The sequence below is a fragment of the Lissotriton helveticus genome, chromosome 6, assembly GCF_964261635.1.
Source record: "Lissotriton helveticus chromosome 6, aLisHel1.1, whole genome shotgun sequence".
Classification (NCBI taxonomy): Eukaryota; Metazoa; Chordata; class Amphibia; order Caudata; family Salamandridae; genus Lissotriton; species Lissotriton helveticus.
This window is the reverse complement of record NC_136067.1, coordinates 2,091,813,474-2,091,836,604: the sequence shown is the minus strand read 5'-3', so window position 1 is coordinate 2,091,836,604 and position 23,131 is coordinate 2,091,813,474.

Genomic DNA, 23,131 nt, shown 5'->3' with positions numbered 1-23,131 from the left:
GCAACTCTGGGCATTAGCTTGCCTAATCTCCACAACGGCCCCACCAACGCCGGGGATGCCTGGCTCCACCTTGGGGATTACCAGTAGGGACCATCCCACAGGGAAAGCCAGGACGGGTTCCCCAGCGGTATACAGCGCCGGGACGCCCCTTTGCTGGGGCAGCTGTGCGCTGTACAAGTATACGACATTTAACATTTAACATTTAAAATCAGCAATACGATGCGCACAGTTTCTAGCAATGTATCCATACACTGCGTACGGCTCACAATACCTTAATTTCTCTTGGCGGTTGGGGGCGGACGGCTCAACGCTGCGGGCCGACGTTGCGGTGCCTTCCAGAGGGCGGGTTGGCACGGAGACCACAGGGTCACTCCTCTGTTGGTTGGCGGTGCTCCGGGGGACGCAGGCTCATAAGGGCAGAGTCCTGGGGTCCTGGAGAGGGGGCAGCTGTTTGAAGTCAATCCAGCGGTGTTTCTCCCAAGAGGGGGGGTGAGCGCCAATGCAGGCAGTCTTTGTGGTGTGTTCCACGGCTCGGGGCTCAGGTTCACGTTACTTGGACCAGTCAGTCCGTTCTTGCAGTGCTCTCCTGAATCGTAGCTGCAGCTCACTGTGCTAGGGCCAGACGGGGCAGGCCTTTGCGGTGTGAGTTGTGTTTGCAGGTGTCCAGGAGTCGCGTTGCTCGGCGGGATGAACTGCACGGGCTCTCAGAGTGCGAGACAGCTTCCCTGATGCACTCAGGTCTCTGGGGTCAGCGCTGAAGGAAAAGTTCACACCAGCAGCAGCTTCCTTCTTTCAGGGGGTTAGCGTCCAATGTTTCTGGGGCGCAGTTCAGGGGGCAAGCTCACAAGCAAGCCCTTGGAGATCTTTGTAGAAGAATGCACAAGTTGAATAAATAAAGTCTTTCTCAGTCTTTTATCTTCTCTCCTTCTTGCAGCAAGGCACCCACCACAGGCCAGTCTCTCAGGATTAGAGACAGTAGTCCTTCATGCAGCTTTCCCAGGTCCTTCTCTTCAGGCAGAGTTTCTTCTCAGCGCAAACAGGATCTAATTTCTTAGGAGCAGGGCTCCTACTTTTAGAGGACATTTCTTTTGTTCTTGCAGGCCAGGGGGGCCTTTGCCTAATCCAGTCAGTCTCTGAGCACATTGTTTTCCAGGCTCTGGTTTCTCCTTTCAGAATGTGGGGCAGGGACAGCAGACGCTCCGCAGGTGGAGCCAGCATTGTGATGACAAGTACAGTCAGGAGCACTTTGACAGTCTTCCCACGTCCTGGACTAGGTGTCTGGCAGAGTCATCAGTCACTCCCCAGGGGGCGGAGCCAGCATTGTGGTGGCAGAGCACAGCCCTATTCAGAGTTAAGGGGCACTCCCACCACCCACTCTGGTGTAATCCCTCTATTCACCACCTGTCAACCCCAGCCCTGTCACTCACAGAACCCAGACAGCAGATACACATAAGAGCAGAGTCGGGCTGAAATGGTTAGGCAAGCAAATGCTAACTTTCTAAAAGTAGCATTTGCAAACACAGGATATTAAAATAAACTTTACTAAAAGAAGTATCTTATTATTCTGAGTTCAGGCATACTAAACTTGACTTTCTACCATGTTCCCTGAGCCTGCTGGGATTATAGAGTGTAATAATTCCAGCAGCCCATTCTGGCCTATGAGAACAGGTAGCCTTACTATAGTGAAAAACAAAAATGGCTGTAATTCACTATTAGGACATGCCCCACACTTCAGGGCCTGTCCTACCTTACGCTTACAATGCACCCTGCCCTTGGGCCTACCGTAGGGGTGACTAATATGAAGTTAAGGGAAGGTTTAGGGACAGGCAAGTAGGTGTACTTGCACAGTTAGCATGACATTACCAGACTGCACGCAGGTTCTGCAATGGCAGACCTAGACACATTTTACTAGGCCGCTTCTGTGGGTGGCTCAACCAGTGCTGCAGGACCACTAGCACCATTTGTATTTACAAGCCCTGGCACTCCTGGTGCACTTTACTGGGGTCTGACAGTAAACCAAATAAGTCAATCATGGACACCAATCACATATAGCAATTTACAGTAGGGAGAGCATATGCACTTTAGCACTGGTCAGCAGTGGTAAAATGCCCAGAGTCATTAAACCAACAAAAACAGGTCAGAGAGAATATTGGAGGAAGGCAAAAAGTTCAGAGATGACTCTGCAGAGAGGGCCAAGTCCAACAGTATTCAGCTACTTCTTTTTGTTTGTTACAAGCAGTTAGCACACTGAAGCATCCTTCCTAGTCTCACTCCAGGAGCGAGTTCTGAAAGGCCACCAACTCGATTCTCAGGCTCCCACGCGCAAAGAGAATAGGTGCCATTTTAGCAATTTTCATTTTTTTTAAAGCGCAATGCGTGCCAACAAGGCACATGTGGCACTGAGGTTTGGGGCATTGCCAAAAGTCCCTGTATTCAACAGGAAGAGAATCGATTTTGCCGGAAGTTACTAGGCGGCCCGATCTCTACACCCCAATATATTTACCACAGGGAACTCAACCTTAATTTCATTGAAGATTTTATTAATGCCCACCGCGCCCTCTTCTTGCTATCCGTTTGGAAAAGTCAGGCCGCATCCCTAATGAGAGAGATCAATAGTGACTGTATTGGATGTGAGAAAGGGATGGACATTCCCTGGCTAGCAGGGGTGTACCAGAGCCTATGCAGCGTTAACAAGGAAAGGATCTTCCTAAATCCTAGCACAGCTGTGTCTATTAAAAAAATGAGCTCAGGCGCGCCCCTTTATTTGTTATACAGAGTGGAGAGAACTGAAAAGGAATCTAAAAAATCTCTTGTCCATTGCTACATGGCCAGTGAACATCCTGTGCATCCGCTGTCTAATTACCTTACCCTGCCTACGAGCCATTGGGAGAGGAGCCTTTTATTTTGCCTAAGGGTAGGCACCATCAAATTTGTTTTATGTTTTCCTCTTGGTCACCACTCTGGCCTCGATCACTTATCTTGCCCGTGCGATGGTCAGAGTGGCCAATCTATTTTACATTTCTTGTTCTTTTTTAAATACTATTTAAAGTATATTAAGTGGTTTTTAACTCCGTATATTAAAAAGTTTATGCCCATTATTCTGGAAAATGCTTATTCAAGACTACTTGCCCTGGATGACGAAGAGCTGGTTTTTCGCACAGGCATTTTTTGAGAATTGCTATTCGAGCACGCCAGATGATGTATAATCCTTGAGCTTTTACCTTATTTATCCATGTATTTTTACACAAAATTGAAAGATTATTGTATACTGTATGTTGGTAATGGATTTTACTATGACCCTCTTGTTTTTATCTGCTGTGTAGCTGGGCTTTTATGGATACAACATTATCCGAATAAAGTGTCCTTGAACCTTGAACCTTGAATTGCACATCTGTAATATGGCTGATACACAGTTGAAAAAGCTTTATTATGATAAAAAAGGGGTTGGAACTTTTGGAAGTAGATAAGCACCGGTGAGGTGGTTCAGCGCTGACAAACGGGGTGTTGAGAGACCTTTGATGAAGGAATAGGGATCTGGGGAAGCTGCATATTCTCTACGCAAACCCACATGGGAGCTGTTTAGGAAAAGATTAATGGTCGCGGACACAATAGACTAGCCTGATCGATTTTGCCTTCAAATAATTTGCTAACCATAATAATGGGGCACAATATATATCGACTGTCATGTTCTATCCAAGTATATTTTTGCTGAGCTGCTAAAAGACAACACTGGTGCAAGTGTATCTGTGCCTCCAGATACATATTTAGCAAAGGCCTAGCACCTCAAAACCTAGAGATACTGGAAAAAAATGTAAAAGCAGTTTCACAGAATATTAAAACAGCACTAAATTCATTATTTTATCACACACACTGAATGAAAGCAACTGTACTAGATTGTTTTAATAGAACTTTAATATGTAAAATATGCAGGGATTTCACAGTTTACACTATCTTCTGTTACGTGGATGCATTACAGCCATTTTTAAATAGTTATAATGCTAGGTACCTCAGGTCTATCAAGTCTACACCCAATTCTGAATCATGGAGGAATGCTTTACATGTGTGGAGGAAAATGTATGGTGACCAATTCATGGCGAGAGTAAAGAAACCCCTTCTGAAAGAAGGTGATCACATTAGGGTGTCTAAAATGCGATGGAAAAATAGTGGGGATGGACTTGTGGTGTCTGAAAGGATGAAAAGGTTTTAAAAAAGAAAGGTAAAAGTGCAAAGAGGCAAGCTTTCAGAAAATGTCTGGGTTTGTCCGAGAAATGTAACATCTGAGTGTGAGATCTGTGAAGGACATCACAATTAAAAGCTCTTGAAAATCTAAAGATACTCATCATTTTATATCACCTCACCTTCATACGCGTCACCTGATATTTTCCCCAACAATCGGATCTCTACCTTTTCTATGAAACTGTCTAAGCACTTTTATTTGAAAGGGGATTGGGAAGTTTCCCTCTGGGAAAACCAGTACCCCCAAACCTTGAATACCTTTACTAGAGCCGGGGCTAAATATACAATGAAGTGGCAGCCGGCAGTAGAGTTATTCCAAGCGTTTCCCAAGCGTCACATCGGTGGTCAATGCCATCAATAAAGCCCTAGCTAGCATTGGCATGTATTCAGATATTCAACTGTTTTTAGGTAAACTGAGAAGAAGAGTTTTTTATTAGAATCCCCCCTAAATATAGAATTTATTTGCATCAGTAAATTAAGTTGGGTTTAAAGAACAGTACAACATATGAAAGCATTGAGCTATTAGATCCATCATCTCTGGATATTAATGGTGGTGTGTGTAAATAAATAAATAATTACCGGTACTATTTTTCTATGCATTAAATAAAAGGGATAGCTCAATAAATAAGAGGCAGAATCCGAGGTGTCTGAGTCAAACGGGATTTAATCAGATGGCTCGAGCCTCAGGAAAAGGATGACATGGACTGGAATGGAATGGCAGCTGCAACGTCTCATCAACATTACATAGTATATATAGTAAAACAGTACAATTGCATTGAATACAGTAGGCGTAACAAGTGACAAACGAAAGATAAGAACATATGGGCATGAAAAGAAGGCGTGCACAGGGCGTGCACGAAGACATGTGATGTAGACGTCACAGAAGTGTCATAAATGGGTGGATACATGGAGGGGGCTACCTGGGCAGCTGGAACCTTTAACCTAGTGGTGCGCGCAAACGGGCCATGACGTGTAACCGGGGAGAGCTGGGGGCTCTGACTCTTGCACTAGAAGAGGAGACTAAAGTCTGGGATGTCAGGACGACATGTACCTATAGCATATCTGATATCTCGTGTTTGGAGAACATGTTGATAGAATCTAAAAGTCATCAGGGGAAAGGCCACCCGCCACCAAGGCTGGTGCATGCATATATTTCTTGATGTATTGCGTGTGCTATGAATCTTCTATGGACATTAATTCAGTAATTCTCTTGCATGGAGACAGGAAGACTAGACTTGTAGCTGAAGATGTTTATGCAGTTCATTAGCTAGGAATGTGAAGCCGGGGAGCTGAACTGATAACTAGAGGCATAACATTTTCTTGGCAGACAGGCAGGCAGGCCAGGCCGGGCACCGCGCTGCTTGGCAGAAAGTAAGCGAAGGGTCAGGGATGCGGGAGGGGCTGTATCGCTCCTCGGAGCAGTTTCAGGAGACTTGAGCTTGGATCTGGTGTCCGGGCCCTTTGAGGCCTAGAAAACGGGGACAACTCGATGAATTAACGTGCACAATGTAAAAACGTTGGCAACATAGGCCTAATACTTGTTGCTTTCAGGAGGAGTGGATAACTGGCATACTAACGGTGGACACAACTGTAATTGCGTCTTTATTCGGGCATGGGGGTAAATATGCATATCGATCATGCACATATAACATATAATGGGGAACACGTAGGGACACATGACAAGGCAAAATTCAATTTTCCTCATTCCCTCCTTGTGCCCTACGTTTCCATCAGGAAACATCAATAATCATGATACCATTTATCTGTTCATATAGCATCATTTGCTCGTCTCTTATCTTCTGGGAACGGGACTTTGGACTCGGAATACAAGAGGTAGCGCACAAGCCGCAAATCGCTGGGCCACATTGTAAACAGAGACAACAACTGAATATGATCATTACTACTATTCCTAGGAATGACAGTACTTTCCATCCCCAGGCAGATATTATACTCCAGAGCCAACCGGACCATGTCCAGGTGCCTGGATTCTGGTGTAACTGATGGGCTATTTTATGAAGTCTTGTTATAGCTGAATATACAGACGGTGCGTTATTAGGAATGAAAATGCAACAACTAGATCCGATGACTCTACAAGCTCCGCCCCTATCGGCCAGTATGACGTCAAGAACAAGGCGGTTCTGAAGCACGACAAATCTCATAGCAGATTGCTCTTCAGTTAAGTTACCTAGAGCGGAAGTAGTCTCATTCACTACTGCTTCAAGGGTTCTGGTTAACCTACGTATTAGCTTACTATTCTGGACAGGACCTATGAAGAAAAAGAAACCTTTATTGAAGTCTGTATACTGTTCTAAGGCAGTTTCAGTCTGATCGATAATTGGGGACTCGATCTCCCTTCTATGTCTGACGTGTACTAGATGTGTATTTCTGTGATAATCGGATGGGGCTAGGAAAACTGGTGGCAGTAGGAAGGCAATGTAACATGTTCCATCCCAATCTAGGGGCAGACGTACATATGCGGTCTGACCACATACAAAATATGAATGAGGTGAGGCTTTGAAATTAGATTTCCCACTGTCACTATACTCGACCACAGTAGTGCAATCACTGTGTCCTAGATGTACTGAACCATTCTTTCTGACACATAACTCGCCTTTCGCTGGTAGAACTGTAATAGCAGGCAAGTCTGGAGTAGTCTCGGACTGAACATTCAAAACCATGAAATTCGAGGAGTAATTACCTAGATCATATACTTCATTTTCTAGATCTAACCCTGTTCTATGGGAAAGACCCTCCTTGTCTGGGAAACATGTTCTATTCAAAAGGGACTTATCGTTCGAGGATGATGTTAACGTAAACCATGCTCCACACGAACCATTGTGTGAAAACGGATAGGGAAAGAGTGGCAGAACTCCCTTCGGTGTCTGGAGAGGGGGGAGTCGACCACACACCCAACAATTAGTGGCATTGCTGGTCTGGTGTGAATAGTGTAACATACGGATGAAAGAATTGTTGCGCATGGCAAGTCGGTAGGATAACTCGTGAGGAGGTAGTTCACTAAAAGTGTGCTCTACTGTACCATTAGAGGAAAGATGTACATGTGAATCAAGAGGAGGAAAAAATACATGTAAAACATAACTTATGCAGGTGATCGTAAGACTCAGAAATAACATAAACAATAGGGTAATAATACATCGACTTCGCATATTTTTACAATAACGGATTCTCTTAGAGATTCTATCTCTCTCACTATGTGGGTCTATCTTATACATGTCAGGAACCTGTCTAACCGCTTCACCCGAGAGGGACTTAAACAATTAAACTGTCTGACTTACTAGACCTCAATTTGCGTTTATACTCCTGCTGCGGAGTTTTCTCTAACAGGGGGAGTTTAGAGTCAGTATTGGGGCAGTCCTTGAGAACTGGGCAGTCTTTGAAAAAAGTCTTTGGACGGAGTCCATGAAAACGTTTCACGTGGCTGGAGTGTAGCCACCCCTTGCGGCCCTCCACTTTGACGGCGGTCCTTGTGGTCATCAGAACAAGCTTTGGCTCCTTCCAGCGGGGCTCCAGCGGACTTGAACGATCAAAATTTCTTATGAGGACGAAGTCACCTGGGACGACCTCGTGCGGTTTCACCTGGGTGTTGTCTGGAAAGGCAGCCGCGACCTGTGAACGACAAGAGAGTAGTGCAGACATCAAGGAAGCTAGGTAATCTGTCAGCATATTACTGTCAACATCTGTAATCTTACGGGGCATAGGTGTACCCCACATGTTTGGGGGACGACCGAAAACGACTTCGAAGGGTGACAGACCTGAACGGGAGTGAGCGACCATTCTCATGTAAAAAAGGGCGACTGGCAGTGCTACCAACCAATCTACGCCTTTCTCGGCACAAACTTTGGCAATGCGGATTTTCAGAGTCTGATTATGTCTCTCTACGAGGCCAGCTGCCTCGGGGTGTCGTACACAGTGGAACCTCCACTGGTACCCTAACAGAAGGGATACTTGTTTCATGAGTTCGGATGAGAATGGCTGGCCGTTGTCTGAATACACGACCCTGGGCAAACCATAGCGGGGGAAATACTCACGAACCAACTGCCTGGCAGTGGTCGCGGCAGTGTAATCTGGGACTGGATATGCTTCTGTCCATCTGGACAAAGCACATACAACTACGAGGACATACTTGAAACCTCAACATCGCTCCATCTGAATATAATCCATCTGGAGGACTTCAAAAGGGTGGTCAGGAGGATGGAATCCACCTTGTTCCACCGGAACACCTTTACCTGGATTGAACTGACAACAGATCATGCAGGTACGCACTTTCTGTTTTGCTGCTGCTCGTAAATGCTTGTTAAACCAAAGGTTCTGGATACTGTCTAACATGGCCTTTTCTCCTAAATGTGCTGGACTATGTGCGGTATTAATAATGACTTGAACCATAGAGTCGGGGAGAAACCATGTGGCTTTTCCCTTTGTCAACCATCCTTGATCTGTCTGGACCCCTCCTTGTTCAGACCATTTCTTGATTTCATCTGGGGTAGCATGTGACTGGATGTCTAGTACATCTTGTGTAGGGTCCTTAACTGTCATACAAGTTGTCGGGACTAGAACGTCTGTCTTTGTCATGTTAACTGGAATGTCTGGAGTCTGAGCTGTAAGCTTGGCTGTTCGATCTGCTAGATCGTTACCTTGGGAAATAACATCAGTGGCTTTCGTATGTGCTTTGCACTTCATAATGGCAATGGCTGTCGGTAAATGTATTGCATCTAACAGAGCTTGAATGAGGGGGCCATGCTGAATCTTGGCTCCATGAGAGGTCATGAAACCTCTTTCTTGCCAGAGTACTCCAAAGTCGTGTACGACTCCGAATGCATAACGTGAATCTGTATATATGTTTACTTTCAGGTTCTTGGCTCGTATGCAGGCTTGGGTCAGAGCGATGAGCTCTGCTGCTTGAGCAGACAGGGTGTCAATGCGGTGTGTTTCTATAACTTCAGTTTCAGTAGTCACTGCATACGCGGCTACTAGTTCTCCTGTACTTGTTCTCATACATGAACCATCCACGTAAAGTGTCAGGTCTGGATCAGGTAATGCAATGTCCGTCAAGTCTTGTCTAGGCTTTGTCATAGTGTTAATAACTTCCACACAGTCATGTGTGGCAGGATTTGGAACAGTCGAGGGTAACAGTGTAGCAGGATTTAAAATGTTACAGCGTCTGATTTCTATATGTGGCTGAAACAGTGTCAGTTCATAACCTGTTAAACGTGCAATTGTCAAGTGTTGAGTCTGTGTTCGGTTTAAAAGAACCTCCACGGAGTGTGGAACTTGTACTGTCAGGGAGTGTCCTAACACTATGGAATCACTTTGTCTGATAGCTAGAGCTGTGGCTGCAACTGACTTGAGGCACGCAGGCAGAGCCTGGGCTACTGGATCTAATGTGCTAGAAAAATAAGCACAAGGCTTGTGCTGTCCTGCTTGATCTTGTGTGAGAACAGATAATGCTGTACCATCACGTTCAGTAACAAAAAGCGTAAAAGGCTTACTGTAGTTCGGTGTCGCTAGAACAGGTGCTTGGCATAAAGCTTTCTTTAACTCATTAAAAACAAGTGTATGTTCCTGGGTCCAAGGGAGGACAGTCGATGTCGCTGCCTCCTGTGTTGTTAACTGTATCAGTGGCTTGGCTAGATATGCATACTGAGGAATCCATTGTCTGCAGTAAGAAGTGAGGCCGATAAAAGCTCGTACCTCCTTCTGTGTCTTGGGCTGTGGAAGATGTGCTATTAACTGGATACGGTCAGGTGTCAACTGTCTACCCCTCTTGGACAACAAGTGTCCAAGGTATACCACTTGTTGAACACAGAATTGCAGTTTCGAAGGGGACACCTTGTGCCCCATGTCTGCCAGGAAATACAAGACTGTCAGTGACGCACGTTCACAGTCACGTTCTGTACGGGCTGTGATCAGTAGATCATCGAAGTACTGGAGCAGGGCAGTGTCAGTTGGCATGTGAATACTGTCTAGTTGTCTCTTAAGTGCTTGACTGTAAATACTAGGACTTTCTGTGAAACCTTGAGGTGCTCGTGTGAATTTATAGCTTCTTCCATTTAAACAGAATCCGAAAAGGAACTGGCTGTCTGGATGGATGGGGACACTAAAGAATGCGTTCTTGAGATCAATAACAGTAAAGAACTCTGCTTCGGAATCAATGGCAGTCAATAGGGAAGAGATATCTGGAACCACTGGGTACTGGGGTATGATACATTTATTGAGTTCTCGAAGGTCAACCACTAATCGATAAACTGGGGGTGCATTTGGATCAGTACGTTTAAGAATTGGAATGATAGGAGAATTACATACATTGGAGTCAGTTTCTACAACTACTCCTTGAGCAATGAGCTCGTCAATAATTTTCGATAAGGCTGCTACAGCCTCAGGTGGCAATTTATACTGTCGGATTCGTGGCAATACAACACCTTGTTTCAGAGTGACACGGTATGGTGTAATATGCATACAACCTACATCAGTTGGACCTTGCACCCATAAATGCTGTGGTACATTCAGTAATCTTGGATCAAAATCACGTAACACATAATGACCTTTAAAATCACGTAAAAACAATCTCACTCCTTCCGGAGAGCAGCAAATGATAGCACCTAATTCTTTCAATGTCTTAATACCTAATAAGTTTTCCGGACATGATTTCGTAAGTAACAAGTCTGTAGTTCGGGACAATGGACCAACTTCTAGGGAAACTGGTATCGATATTTCATTACCATAGACTTTCCTGAAAATCCCAGGGAAACATTTCTAGAGCCTGAGAGCGGAGCCCCTGGAACCTCGTCATGACTGATGGTAGTCCTACTTGCCCCTGTATCAATCAGAAACTTTCTGTCTTTCCCTAATACTTGACTGTGTACATAGGGACCCTCTTGATCTACAGGAACCTCGATGAGAGGCAAGCCAACCTCCCTCTCTAGGCTATTTCATGAATACTGCTGATATTCTGGATAATCCGACTGTGCATACTGGTACATCTGCTGTGTAACGTGTTGTGTGGCAGCTATAGGCTGCGGTGCTGTAACTGTCTGTTGTGCGTTCTGCGGTGGTTGCAAATTCTGCGGAACATGTTCTTGTCTAAGAGGACGCGGTCTCTCTTTCGTCTTACCTGTAGCTATGTTGTGTTTCAGAACTACACATTCGTTTATATAATGACCTGGCTGTTTACAGTAATTGCATGTCCCTTTAACAGGAGCTGCAGAATGACTAGTTTGATTCGTACCCCTCTTCTGACTTTCTGGTGGAACAGACTGTGCAACTAGTACTTTCATTTTCGTATCTTTCATACGTCTCCTTTCGTGTTCTTGCTCTTCCCTGATTCTGTTCTGGTGGTACTGTAGCATCTGGAGCATTTGGGACGGGGTATTAGCTTGCCATGTACTCTCGACTTTTAATACTCGATTTTTAACTTGTGGTAAAGAATTCTCAACTAGTTTGGTAACAAAAAGATGCGGATACGACTCACTACTTGTTTTCAGACCGCTATTAATAATGAAACATTTCTCAAATCTGGAATAAAAATCACTAGTTTCTTCGTCTTGTTTCTGTTTACAGGCTGAGATGGCATCCCAATCTTCCTTTTTCGTGGCTAGTAATCTTGGCAAGACTTGTATTAACAGCTCGGGCAATTCTTTAGCTTTAGCCCCAAGACCAGTACCTGGAACTCGTGTTTTATCTTCGTTCTCTAATGCGGTCCAATCAATCTTTTTCTCTCCCACCTCCCATTCTTTTTCTTTAAGTTTTTCATATATGCCCGCAGGCAACAGGACCTTTAGCATTTTAATAATATCAGGATACGTGTATTCTCCCATACGGAGCATGTCTTTTAACTCTCGGTGGAACCCTGCTGGATCTTTATCGTGACAGGGCACTAACTTTTTCATTTCTAGTAGTTCTATTTTCGTGATAGGGGTGTAAACAAATACTCGTTCGAGGTCACCCCCCGCTCCCTTAACAGGATGCACTTCTCGTAACGGATTCTGTCTGTCTATGTAGAATGGGGGTGAAACAGGAACAAAATGCGGAGTCAGGAACGTTCTGTATTTGTGGCGCTGTTCTAAAATGACACTAATTAAATCGGTACCTAGACCTTTCCATCGGTTTAGGAGTAACTCGTTCAATACATTATATAACGGACCTGGCTCAGAATGCTGACTCTCGTACTGTGTAATGAGGTGCTTGATCATGTACATACCCACCAGTCGCTGCTCGGCTGGGGGCAGCTTCAGAAACATTTGAGCCACCAGTTCGTCTGGAAACGTGGTGGAATCGCTAGTCCATCGGACTGCTGATCGGGCTAGTTCCTGTTCATGCATGGTACTAAGTTCACTGTAACCTATTCGTAATTTCAGAACTTTATCTGTAGCCTGGAATACTTGTTCAAGAGAACACTGTTCTGGCACGGGAGGAGGAAAAACTTTCTTGTAATCTAGGCGTGTGTGTTTATCAGAAAGTCTCGTCCTACCTATATACGCTATTCTGGTGGGATTCTCGTCGTCTACCTCTTCGTCTGAAGAGTCATTCTCTTTCTCTGATACTATTCTTGCTTTCTCCCTCTCGTGTATGCTTATAATTTCTTTACGAATCTTTCTGTACATAGTTTCTATACTATTCTGCGTCTTGTGTTTTCCGTCTGCTATATTGTCACTCCATCTTGTCAGGACTTTCATCTCTTCTGGATTTTTATCAGGACGATCTTGTTCTCTTATTAAACAATTTATTAGAAATTGCAAAATCATGCCTTGAGTCTCAACTTTCCTATGTGCCATAGCTTCGTGAATACTTTCTGGTTTCTCCCCTGTACGGATAAAATGATATATTCTGTCTAAATGTTCTTTCATATCTGACATGGTAGTCAAAAAGTTTGCAACTCGTCGTAAACGTACGGAATGCAATATCATGTAATCTTCACCTGGCACTGGATCATATCTACAATCAGTAAGGTACTTCTTGAGTGCATCGTACGTGGCCACTTTTGGCGTACGCTGTAATGCTGCGTCTCTCAGTGTCAGGCGCTTCGTTTGAGGCGGGGTGATAGGAGTAATACCTTCCCCTACTCCTCCGAGACTGGAAGCGTCAGTTAATACTGAGTGTGCGGTTGCTGGTAACGGAACTGGTAACGTAGGAGTACGTAATGTGGGTTGGTCCGGGGGTACTGGCACATGGACAGGATTCCCGGGACCCACGGCTGGAGGAACTGTAATTACATTATTAACAGGATGTGGAAGTTGAACAGGCGGAGCAGGATTCGTGTTAGCATATTCTGGGACAGTGTCGTCTAAATAGGAAGAAAGAAAAATTTCGGCTGCTGTCGGTTTATGACGCAGCTTAGTCGGGACCAATGGTGGCGGTAAATTACAGGGTGCTTCCGGGGTCGCCTTCGGCAATCCCTCGGCGAGAAGAGGATACATACCTTTAATAAGGGCATTTCTTTGTCTATCTGATTGTTCTGCTCTAACTCGTTCACCTTCTTCTAGTAATTCCCTTTCTTGGGCTTTTTCTGAAGATTCCCTACTTAATTCTGCTTTTCTTAATTCTTTTTCGGTTCTCTTATGCGATTCTTTACGCCATAATTCTATGGCATCTTTCTGGGATTGTCTGGCTTTCTTTTTCCATAATGCTTCTTCTACTCTCATGATGCACTCGGCATCCCATGTTCCTGAAACAGGCCATCTATATTTCTCTTCGAGATGTTTGGTGTAATCCACCCATAAATCTAGATACAATACGGCATCTAAGCCATGCTTGTGATACATAAAATGTCCAGGACTGTCCCTGGGAGGGACAGGAACTGATTCTTCGAGTAACCCTTTCTGGTTTTGATCTGATGTAACTTCGAAAACAGCGGCATATTTGAACTTGTACTTGAACTTGAACACTATACACAATAAACACAGTAATGGATAGCAAACAATCACTCATACCACGACATAAGAAAACACATTAATAACAGTTCGAACAGATACTACCTGATACATTGAAAACATAACACTTGAATTTCTCGAGAACGGACTTACTAGAAATACTGGATGCACTGCTAAAACAGTACAGAAACTGGATGCACTGCTAACACAGTACAGAACATACCGGTCTCCTAAAGAGACACGTCATACCGTATCCACCTAAGTGAACACGTCGGACCGGATCTGTGTACCCAAACCCGTAGGACCGGGCACAAATTAATCAACACTCGTCTAGATACCCCCCAGCAACGGTACTCACCGGGAAGCAAACTGAAGGCCTCGGACTGAACTGCTACTGGACTGCTACGACGTCTGGTTACTGCTACACACTACGCATGCGCTTCGGGCTTCGGGGCTTCGGTTACAGGTGGGCCTCCGGATACCTCGGACCTTGCACTCTCGGCTTGGGCTCTGGTCGGCACGACCCGCCTTCCTCACCGCCTCGTCTGGATGCAGGACCGCAGTCTCCGTCCGTCTCCTCCGTGGGCCTGAGGGAGACTTGAAGCAGAAATATCTGCACGTGCACAGTAGGGGTTCCGTCACGGCTGTAGAAGGGTCAGGGGGCCTGCGTTACATCGCCGGCGCGTGGGGAAGGGGCTCGTTCCTATTCGGGCGCCATTTATGTGGTAAATAAATAAATAATTACCGGTACTATTTTTCTATGCATTAAATAAAAGGGATAGCTCAATAAATAAGAGGCAGAATCCGAGGTGTCTGAGTCAAACGGGATTTAATCAGATGGCTCGAGCCTCAGGAAAAGGATGACATGGACTGGAATTGAATGGCAGCTGCAACGTCTCATCAACATTACATAGTATATAAAGTAAAACAGTACAATTGCATTGAATACAGTAGGCGTAACAAGTGACAAACGAAAGATAAGAACATATGGGCATGAAAAGAAGGCGTGTACAGGGCGTGCACGAAGACATGTGATGTAGACGTCACAGAAGTGTCATAAATGGGTGGATACATGGAGGGGGCTACCTGGGCAGCTGGAACCTTTAACCTAGTGGTGCGCGCAAACGGGCCATGACGTGTAACCGGGGAGAGCTGGGGGCTCTGACTCTTGCACTAGAAGAGGAGACTAAAGTCTGGGATGTCAGGACGACATGTACCTATAGCATATCTGATATCTCGTGTTTGGAGAACATGTTGATAGAATCTAAAAGTCATCAGGGGAAAGGCCACCCGCCACCAAGGCTGGTGCATGCATATATTTCTTGATGTATTGCGTGTGCTATGAATCTTCTATGGACATTAATTCAGTAATTCTCTTGCATGGAGACAGGAAGACTAGACTTGTAGCTGAAGATGTTTATGCAGTTCATTAGCTAGGAATGTGAAGCCGGGGAGCTGAACTGATAACTAGAGGCATAACATTTTCTTGGCAGACAGGCAGGCAGGCCAGGCCGGGCACCGCGCTGCTTGGCAGAAAGTAAGCGAAGGGTCAGGGATGCGGGAGGGGCTGTATCGCTCCTCGGAGCAGTTTCAGGAGACTTGAGCTTGGATCTGGTCTCCGGGCCCTTTGAGGCCTAGAAAACGGGGACAACTCGATGAATTAACGTGCACAATGTAAAAACGTTGGCAACATAGGCCTAATACTTGTTGCTTTCAGGAGGACTGGATAACTGGCATACTAACGGTGGACACAACTGTAATTGCGTCTTTATTCGGGCATGGGGGTAAATATGCATATCGATCATGCACATATAACATATAATGGGGAACACGTAGGGACACATGACAAGGCAAAATTCAATTTTCCTCACAGGGATGACAATAGCACCTTTGTTAATGTACAGTATGCAATGCCTCACTACATAGCCATTCGTTGGGAAGTTTTGAACACAATTATTGATGATCAGTCACAGGAAGTGGCCTTTAAATATGGGAAAGCTTAATTTATGACTGTGACATTACTGCAGTTGCTGCAAATATCCCCCATGATGTGGTGTAATTGGTTACATCAGCTATTACTAAGCACACTTCAGAACGTCTCGCACAAAAGATTAGCACTTCAAAAGAGGTCTTCCAAGAACAGGAAAACCATTGCACATGTGAATGTTTTTTCCACTCACAAAGCAATAGCAATGGCCTCTGTACACTGTGCCTCTGGAGAATGTTCCAAGTCTGAGTTAGACTTGTTTCCCTCATGCCCACACAGACCAGCATTGAAAGCTGCTTTTTCATGGAGGTCTTACATCTAGCAGCGTTAGCACCTCTGACACTTATAGTGTTCTGCAGACATGTATATAAATCTCAACCATACTCCTTTACACCTGATTGGTAAACTCACAAAAGAAAATGGGACCAATATAGATACGTATACCAGAATAGCAACAATTTCTTACCCCATTACTACTATTTTTATTAACCATGTAGACAATACTCTAGGTGGCCATCTCATTACCCTAAGTGATAATAAGTATGCTTACAGAACCTATATGTCATTGCATAATAAGTATGCTACAGAACCTATATGTCATTGCATAATATGTATACTACCGAGCCTATATGTCATTGCATAATAAGTATGCTACAGAGCCTATATGAAGAGTATTCTCAATTACTGCAATGACACTGTACATACCCAACTTTCTGGCGTTTCGGTATACAAGGACACATCTTCCGACTATGAAGATACATGGAATTGGAATTGGAAGCCTACAATAATGGTTCCATAAAAAGGGCCAGTTTGGCATCTAGAAGTAAGCAGTTTGACCTCCTTGGCCATACTCATTCATGATAAACTACTCATAGTGGAGCTGATCTTAAGGTTAAACTTTCTTGCAAAAATGCTGCCTTTTGCCTCATCGCAGGAGATGCTGAACAATGGAAACAGTTTATACTTTGGTCTAGTTTATTCATAAAGCAAGCAAAGTGTGAATGAGCGTCATGCTAACACTCATTTAAGCTTGGCAACTATCAAATGTTGATCACACTATTGAGAGATTAACTTCGTAGGTCACGTTTGACCTAGAAAAAAAAATAGTGTTTTGTGCAGCTTCCAAAGCTCATCATTATAGGCCTTGTTGACAACACTGTCTTTGGTGGAATTTGTATCTCGTGTCTATTACATTTTTAAAAACTATGACATCACTTACGCATCACTGGTCCACAATGGGGCTTTCCTGCAAAGTCCAAGCTTTGAAGATAACAATTTTGCCAGGAATGTCTTGGTCTGGTTTCAATTACTGGAAAACATTCACTGGACTCTGGTATTTTTGTAGGCAAAGCGGGAAATAGGGCTGGATACAACTTGTTAGGTTTTGACCTGACTACTGATATGGAAGATAGCGGTCATTATAAAATGGAAACTTAGAAGTCAAAATACATTTTAAGCAACCTCTTGCAGAATTTATTTAGAATATTTATCTTCTGACACACTCCCTACAAATATTTGATGTGAAAGGCCTCTTATTTTTTAACCTAGACCCCCACTATAAGGAAGGAACTCATTGAGCTGCTTTGTTTTTAGCTACGGACTAAGCAATTGTCTTAGAGAGTGTTTCAGTTTTTCCTGAACATAGCATATACACAAAGCCTTTATTTTGAAATTGGAAAAAAAAAATAGACACGTTTTTGAATATAGTAAAGTGCCAATCCAGGAACTCTGGCACTCACGTGTGGTGGGCCCTTTGTCTATTGTAAAATGTCAGAGGGTTTCGAAAATTCTTGATACTTTACTTGGATGACCTTTTAAAACATTACTGTCTGGTTACCAAATATGTAAAAGAAAACTCATGTGGCACAGCAAAAGTAACTAGAACCCTTCCACACACTCTGACAAAAGTGTACTCAATTTAACCTGATCTGCTGTTACATTGCACCTTTAATTTGTAGCGTTAACATAAAACACAGTTTTGATGGCTCAGTAATGACTCTGTCATTATTTACAGTTTTTTAAAGTATGTGTTTATGGGTTTTTGTGATATTTTTGTGCAATAATTTTATTATGCTTATCGAATATTAAACCATCTACACTGATTACATCATCCCACCCTACCTCACCCCACACCACTTCTACCCAAGTGATTCAAAATAAGTAAGGACAGACGGAAAAGTAAAAGGTTTTTATTTCAAAGGTTGTATAAACGTATTATTAAACATTTATTTAATAAGGTACAAAAAGTAAAATAGAATTTGAAAAATAAAAGACACACACATAGAAATATATATACCCACAGACATATACCTAAAAATGAAGTATTTTCTATGGGATGCCAGTTAATGAAATACTAAGTAGGTAACTATGATGTGTTTATCTTTTAAAGTTTTTACTTGGGTTCCAGAGCTAAATACTAATCAGTCCTAAGTGGTGCAATTTGTGGGAAGAAAGGTGATGTCGGCATGGATGAATGAGGCTGAATAACAATTGGCAGAGGACTCTTTAAGCTTGCAAACAGGTGACAGCCAGGATCTGTCAAAGAGCCTAGAAGATCTCTGATTGTATTGTTACCTACAATGGAAGAATACATGTTTGTTTCACAAATGCCTGCATAAAACTTTCCCAGCCTCTAGGAGTTTTCCACTGTGTTAGAGTCTAGGGGTGGGTAATGCCAAAGTGTAGGTCATACATTTTAGATCCTTTCCCGAGTTCTCCATTGTAAACAAAGTCTCATTTCTCATTAAATGAGGCAGTGTATTTTTCTCTGGACATTTTAATCAACAACAGTTCAACCAAAGGGACTGAGGATGGTAAAAATGATTCAGTGGGTGGTGGCTGTGGTGTTTCAGAGTCAGAAGTATATCCAGTCAGCTTATTTTCTCCTCCATCCCTTATCAAAATTAGTTTACAAAGTTCAGTGAACTGTTGAGTATAACCTGGCTTTGTTGTGGGGTGTTAAATCTATATGGTTTGGTATGTTTTTCATTTCAGCATCCAGTTGCTATGTCTTGTTTTTCCTTAAGTCCCATTCTTACCGTGTAGCAGAACCCAAATGTTCTAACTGATGTCAGGATATCAAGCACATGTTCTGTGTGCTTCACCAGTTTCCACCCAATACGGCAGCTCAAAGTGCTATATATCACATGTATCCTTTGAATCTTGTAAACTTTCTCTAAGGCTCCTGCACCTCTATTCTACACCCAGTACTTGTGATTACCGTTCCATATCAACATGTGTTCATTTGCTGGCCTGCTTGCTTTTAGCACATGTCCTTCCTGGTGGGTATACTATAAATTTAACTAGGCAGAAGTTCTCATTGTGGTCATTAAAATCCTAATACATGATGTATGCATATCCTAGCAGACATTGGTTCATGCTGTTTATATAAGGATACAGACTTGTGAAATCATAGCAGTTTATTTGTTTACTACCAATGCAGACTTAATTGCATTATTACAACCCCCACGTAAGGCATCACAGGGCTCAATAGGCTCCGGCAATTCCTTGCTTCTGGTAAAACACATAAGCTCTTCTTTTGATGTTACAATACTTAGCTGCACATGCTCCCACAAGGATCTTGCAACAGTACCATGGTTCTTGTTATAATGTGCCTTTTACTAGGTCCAGAGGAACAGCTGCTCAAAGAGACTACCCAACAGACTATTAAACTCATGTGCTTCATAGCAGTGGGAACAGCCATAATAAAAACATATGTTTTATTCAAAAGTGGTCAGCACACCATTAACTATAGCATATCGATCTAGGAAATACAGCCCCACCTGATATTCACCACCGCTGACTTTGTGACTCAGGTCTGGTGTACAACTGTCTGACTGAAACATTTTACAGTGCATGTCACACTGGTGATTAGACTTTGTGTTATAAATATGGTCACTATGTGGACACACATATTTCACATATATGTTTATTACGTGATTGAAATGCTTGCCATGGTGTACAACAAACACAGTCTTAGTTCTTAAATGCTGTCTAGACATGATGTACATCCACAACCTGCTATATTAGAGAACTATAATGGTCACATCAAAGTAATTTTCAAACAAACCCAGTTCCCCCAAGTGTTCCATTAAATTGTGCGATACCTGCAGATCAACATGAGTTTTTAAGGCCATAGACCACTTACGCGTGTTTGTTATGCAACTATCTGAAAGCAGCCCTATAATACTTGCTGTCAAAAAGATCTTGTTCTCAGCATGCTTACAACTGAGTAATAAAAACAGCATTTATTTTTCTCGAGATTTTACTGTCCAAGGTACTCTTTAATGTTTTGGACACACCACCTTCTCTCCCGCGAATGTTGAGGGATATTATTGTGAAGGTACCAGGCCTGTGATTTCCGCTTTACTTTGTAAAGTTTTGCCATGCTTTCCACAATTCTATTGCATCAAATAAATATGTTTGTGAAAGTCTTAGGACTATTAAGAACGTGTCTGCTGAAAGAGTTGGAAAAAACCTTCAGGCCTCAATTTTGTGAAAGAAATTCTATATGTTCTTGTTTAGTTTAATAAATATCTTCAAACCTTTGTTCTGTAGATCTTATTCACTCGAGTTCACAAAACAACTTTTTCACAAAACTCTGTAGCATGAAATGTCCTGCACATTTCTCTGCTACATTCTTATACTTTAAACAAATATGTCTAAAGAGCCTGAAAATGAAGGGACAGGCATTTATGCTGGCCTCAGCACTGGGGTGTTCAAGGAAGGCTCATGGGCAGTCTTTTTTATGTGTCTCGTAAAGTTTACATTAAACAAGTATGGTTGGTCTCTAGAACAGGATAGTTGTTTGAGGCAGTGCCCTTTGCCATGACTACATCTTTTGGCTTGGGTAACACAATTGTTTTGACATACCTTCCAATTTTTGGTTTGGAAGCTGGTGAGCACTTGCATTTAGAGAATGTTCGGTGTTACTAAGCTCCTGAACTTCTACAGACTTCCAGCCTGATACTATTAAAGAGTGAGGGCTGTGTCTGTGAACTTTGTTTTTTGAAAACAATTACTATTAGGTACTCTTATTGTTAAATTTACTAGCATAAATAGAAAGCATGCCTGTATGTATACCCTCACAAGTATGCACACATACACTCTCACACACGTACATATATCACATTCTTTCATATTCACATTTGCCTTTCCTTTAATAAAGGAAATTGATCATACCTGCCAAGCAGTTCTTGCCATTAAAGAATATGTTTAGATGTGTAGCATACACAGTTAATAGTGTTTAGGGCACATACATTTCTTTCCTACGCAGATTTGGGTGTTGGTTTTCGTTCCTTTTTGAGAACGTGGCGATGATGAGAAAGTAAAAAAGTTGGTGGGCACCTGCCAATTGCTCCTTGGCTTACCAGAGGCATTTACTAAACACACATTTTTTATTCTCACACTTATAAGAATCACCTTTAGGACATGACCTACTTTTACCTTTAAATACACACCCATGTGGGTTAATAAGTAGGTACTAGACCCTCCCCCGAATTAAAAAGAAGAACCCCTAAAATTCTGAGTTGATGTGTGATGTACAACAAGGGCTTTTTTGTATATGATAAAATAATTTGTGCCTATTTAAAAAAAATATATATCCCCCAGATATGCCTTGGTCTTCTTGGACCCATTCCCCAAGCCATTTCTGCCAATGAAGACCCCATCTCCTGGGACCTGATTTAGATAATATGGGGAGGGGACATACAGCCCACTCCCGAGACATATTCGGCTCAAGGGACTTCCTCCCCTGGGGTCCAAATTATTTAATAAAAAAGAGGGGGCTGTGCTGCCCTGTTCCCTGAGTCATATTCCCCATTCTCTGGGGACTGAAGTATATTTTAATCGCGAGGAGGCCACTACACTCTTACAGGCAGGGAATTAGATCAATAGATTTCTCTCGTGGAAGCCAGAGTGACTGCTGCCCTTCACCTATTCAGAATCGGTTGACAGAGGAGAGGACTTCACTGAGGAGCTCCGCCACATCAATGCAAGTAAACATTGCAGCCGTCTCCAATTACCTTTATACATATTTTTGCACTTTTATATAGCGCAAACTTGAGCCAAGATATTGCAATGCTTTACATGATACCCAGCTGCATAAAAGAAAGATGCATTCTGCTTTTTTAAGACACGGGTAGATTAAGTGATTTGCCCGGAATCACAGAAAGTTGAGCCGAGACTCCAACCGGGTTCCCACGTTCCAAAGTCTGCCAAACGCCACACCCTCTCCAAAAGACCCAGGTTTGTATGTAAACATTGTGTAACCATGAGCTGCTCGAGAGTTGCTCAAAGGGGCTTTTAGCCACTCTTAAGATGCGACTATTCCCACTGAAATGCACCCACTCTAAGATGGCCGCTAACAATGCCTTAAATCTTCAGGCAGTTGCACATTTATTGTTCTAGTTCAAGTAGTTCATGTTGACCGTGCCACTACTTGAAATCTATTATTCTTTAGAGCGCGCACGGCAGCAGGGCGAGGCAAGCGCAGCAGGGGGAGGAGGGGAGCCTGGCGATTCACTTGCGGGAGCGATAATGGCGGCGATCGCTTCACAAATAAATTGCCACATGAGCATGTGCTGCCTTTGAGTGCAATGGCACGCGGGCACGTTATTGGCTGAAAAGCCAGTGCAATCACAAAAGGTATTTTTGCCTTGCAGCGCATGCGAGACCTAAAAAGGCCTGGGTATGGAGTCCCCAGGACCTAAGGAGGTTTTGAGGAAGGTGCCACATGGCTTCTTGCCCCTTTAAAATACATAATGCACTGGGGGATTAAGCCCTCAGGGCCTAAGGATGCTCATGGAGGGGTGGCACATGAGTTCCCGTCCATATTTTATTGCTTTGGCCCTGGGAAAAGGGATCCTCTTGGCCTCTTAAGGCTCAGGGAGGGGACCACATGACACTCCTCCCATTTATAAACAAAACATATATTTGGCATCAGTTATGGGGTTCTCTGGCCTAATAAGGATTGGGGAGGGCGGCTGCCTGCGCTCCTCCCACAAAATTGTGGCCCAGGGGGATGGGG